Raw genomic sequence first — 4617 nt, forward strand, 5'->3', positions numbered from 1 at the left:
CCGTAAAGGTCGCGCGTCATGCCAACTTAGGGCGCGCGTTTCGAGACGATAAAGCCTGTTCGGTCTTGTCCGATCAGTCAGGTATGCAGACGGCGGGCTGATGTACACGTCTGTACCTTATTGTCCCATGGAAACGTGATCTAAGCCACTCAATTTGTCCGGAGAAGTTGAGTGGTTGAGATCGATTTGCGACAGAAATTCGGTGCCGCAAAAGCCGCGCGTCATGCCAACTTCGGGCGCGCGTTTCGAGACGACCAAGCTTGGTCGGTCTTCGCCGATTAGTCTGGTATACAGAGGCGGGCTGGAGTACACGTCCATACCTTAATACCCCATAGAAACGTGATCTGAGCCACTCAATTTGTCCGACAAAGTTGAGTGGTCGAGATTAGTTTGCAATTGGGAGGTGTGACCACGCCTAGTTTGGGCGTGCGAATCGAGACGACCATGCATGATATGCCTTGGCCGATCAGGTGTGGAGATATGTGGGCCCACAGTGATCGTGTTGATACTCACTGGACCTGCTTAATCGAATCCTAGACCCTTCGTTCGATCAGGAGAAAATAGACGCTCGTGATCGAAAACCCTAATTAAGGTTCTGCCCAGCCGTGCGTCATGACTTGTTTGGACGCACGAATTGGGACGACCATCCATGTTTGGTCCTGACCAATCGTTCATGTATATAGGCGATCCCAGGGTGTTTGTGTTGACATGCTCTGGGCCCTTTGAATCTACATTTACACCCTCCATCTATGCCTGCGAAGATGGATGGTTGAGACTGATTTGCGACACATGTAATGTGCTGCAAACACTAATTAGGGTTTCTCGTCCGCGCTTCTTTGGCTGGACGAATTGGCAAGCCATGCTACCCTTTTGGGGAGGTCGACCATGCGGGGTCCGTATTTGTCCGGTGTTGAACATTCCAATACCTGCTTGAGGGTTATGGATTCGATCTAAGCCATCCAATCATGCTGGCAAAGTTGGATGGTCGTGATCGTTTCTGAGACTGATATGGACAGTCCAAATGCTCGATCGGGCTAGTATAACTCCGAGAGAATTACAGCCTGTACGGGTATTTCGTATTTGCTTCATTATTAACGCTTGGAGATTCGTGTTGCTCTGCTGAGATCAACACTCAGTCGTCATGCCGCACCAATAATGAGAGTGGAGCAGTACAGGGAATACAAGGCTAGTCATGCATTATAAATAATGCTAAAAATTCACAGGGTATTTGGGATTGTAGCTACATGCTCCAACCTGGATGAATTAGTAAAACGAAGAAGTATTAATCATTTATCAGTGGCTTCATCTTTTGCAGGATGTCAACGTATAAAGTTGGTTTTACAATTTTAGCCCTGAACTAAAATCCACCATCAACATTAAGTCCCCTGCCTAGCGCATAATGGTTGCATTATTATGGGGTAGGCATGAGATGGTGACGGTTAAAGATAAAACTTATGAGACAAAGCTAGATGTTACCAGGAGAGACGGGTCGTCCTGTCCTTGGAGCATGTCACGTTCAAGAGACGTCCAGGCGAGCGTTCCCCTAGCATGATGTCGGTCTTTCCTGCTTCGATCGACTTTGCTATGCCTGCTTCGGTCGAGGGCCTGCTCCGTGATTGCTCCGTTCGAATGTCGGTCTTTCCGGATCGACTTTGCTATGCCTTCTTTGGTCGAGGGACTATTGCGCCTGCTTCGCTCGATCGTGGGGTTGTGCCTAATCGACGGACTGTTGCGCCTGCTTCGTTCGTAGGGATACTGCGCCTGCTTGATCGAACGTGGGCTTGATGTGCCTAATCGACGGACTACTGCGCCTGCTTCGTTCGTGGGAGTACGCCAGGTGTGACGAAGACCTTGGTGGGACATGTAACCCTGAACGGATGTGGACCCCACCATGTATATGCTTCTACCAAATGTCACCATGTTGCACTTGTTTGATAGGCATGTGGGCCCGCCTACTTCGCTCAACCGTGGGACTCATCATGCGCCTGCTCGATCGAATGTGGGCTTGTTGTGCCTGTTTCGGTTAAACGTGGGTCCACTATGTGCGCCTATTATACCGGCCTTATGTCCTGATCAATACCAGCCTTTGTGACTTGATCAATACCAGCCTTGTGACTTGATCAATACCAGCCTTGTGACTTGAGCAATACCATCCTTGTGACTTGATCAATACCAACCTTGTTTGCTGACGTGATATCAGTCTTGCTTGCGTGACTGGATATTAGCCTTGCGATCTCGACTAATACCAGCTTCGCGGACTTGAGCAACACTTGCCTCGTTTGCTGACGTGGCCCAATACCAGCCTTGCTTGCTTTGCCCGTACGGTTTATGTGCTTGATCAATGTGGGACTCGCCGCGTGCCTGCTTTGCTTGGGGCCGGATGTGCCTGCTTTGACCAATATGGGGATGGTTGTGCTTGATCAATGTGGGACCCGTCGCGTGTCTGCTTTGACCAATCTGGGGCTGGTTGTGCTTGATCAATGTGGGACCCGCCGCGTGCCTGCTTCGACCAGACACCAAACCGGTTGCCTCACCCAACACCAGACTTGTCTCTTGACCAACACCGGCCTTGCCTTGACGAACACCGGCCTTGCTATCTTGTTTCGTTCGAACACCGACCTTGTCCCATACACCAGATTTGTTACTTCTACCAACACCGGCCTTGCTGCTGTGACCAACACCGGTCTTCCCTTTGCTCGAATGTGGGACCCAGACATGCTTTCTTTTCCCAAACGTGAGCCTTGTATGTTCGAACGTGATGTGGGTCCCACTGAGAGCGTTGAAGCAGCTTCTGGTGGAGGGAGTGTTGAAGAAGCTCTTGACTGACGGCGGAGGAATTTCATGCTGAGCCTCAGTCCTCAAGCGTGGTCTACGTGGCTCTATCTTGTATGCCCGATGGGTCTTTTGTACGTAATGGTCGTTGATATGGTGAAGCTATGGATGGTATAAATCGACGAGCAACAACAGTTCTTGGCAGCAGCTGTGATTAGAAGAGACTGGCAGGGAGAGGCGTGATAGCTACGGGCACGAACTTGGCAGTCTTCATATAGTGGTAGAGCTCGTCTCATTGTTAGAGGGGTAAACTGGAACCGATGGATTACTTGACGTTTCTTCATGAAATAGAGAAGAGGGAGACAGTCCCCTGCCCACGAGTATCCAGAGCTTTCGACTTGATAGGTGTTGTCATGCTAGATTCATGAGGCTGTCTTTGAGATGGGCAGTGCTAAGCAGTCCCAGTCATACTCCTTTGGTAACGCAACTACTTCTTCTACGGGAGAGCGTCTCTCATTGATGTAGTTACCATCGATCCAAATATGGAATATCTTGGACGTTGTTTCACCATTACGACAGTCATGCATATGGTACTGGAGTTGGAGTTGGCGATTTTGGACGCGCAAGATGTTGTATCTCAGTGGTTTTCCTCTTGCTGCTTCGAAGATGCTTACGGAAGGCTGAAGGTTGTATTGCCTGTTGGTGGGATGTATGCTTCCACGAACATCATGAGGCTCTTCATTACTGGCAGGCCTGGTTCTTTCTAGAAGGGAAGATGCTGTCGTAGATGAGCGTTCAACAGCTTCACGAAGTCCAGAGGATGACCAAAAGTGCAGATTCTCCAACATAGCACGGTAGACATGCACCATCCTCTAATAGAGTGATTCTCCCGGATTCTTTCTCGACATGACACGCGGACATCGTTATCTTCTTGAGGCTTCTCCATTGAGGTGTCGGCTTCAGTGGATCTGAAGATGTCACATGATCTCTCTTGTCTGGGATGACATAATAGGCGAACCCTTTGTGATGATTCAGAGATGACAATATTCGTTCAATCCTCCGAAACGCTTCATGTTGTAGTGCGGTCCAGACGAAACTTGCTCCTTTCTTCCGCGAGGGGTGAATGAAGCAAAAGTTCACCTTGCCCATGAAGTTTTGGAGCTCCTTCACGGTACACGGAAGCGGCATTGTGAGGATAGATTGAGTCTTGGATTTGACTACTATATCATCCACGTAGTCTTCGACTTGCTTATGCATCATGTCGTGGAAGATTGCCGTCATAGCGCGTTGGTACGTTGCACCGGCATTCTTTAAACCAAAAGGCATAACAGTATAGTAAAAATTTCCAAGAGGAGTTTGAAAGGATGTCTTACTTGCATCATGCTCATACATCCTTAACTGATTATAGCCGTTGTAACCATCCATGAAAGAGAACATGCCGTGTCCGCTGGTGGCGTCTACTAACATGTCGATGTTAGGCAGAGGAAAGTCGTCCTTGGGGCAGCATTCGTTCAAGTCTTTGGATCTATGCAACACCTGATCTCGCGCCTGAATTGCCTCGGAGATTGTTTGACCAGTTTGGATCGGAGATTGTATGAATGCTTACACAAGGTTGAGCTGATGGAGATAGGCCTAGGAGATTCCTCATCGTCGAGCTCATCAGTTATGGAGTTGGTACCATCTTGCAGCTGTCGTGGAGCGTCTAGCACTTCTTCTTGTGAATCGTCGTTGTTGTAGCATCCTGTTGGGCGGAGAGAAGAATTGAGACGCCTTGTCAGCAAGGATACATCATGGGGCCTAGCCTGATGCAAGTCGGTCCTCCTCCTGGATTGACGCCAACGTGGG

Source organism: Papaver somniferum, chromosome 7, assembly GCF_003573695.1.
Source record: "Papaver somniferum cultivar HN1 chromosome 7, ASM357369v1, whole genome shotgun sequence".
NCBI classification, from domain to species: Eukaryota; Viridiplantae; Streptophyta; class Magnoliopsida; order Ranunculales; family Papaveraceae; genus Papaver; species Papaver somniferum.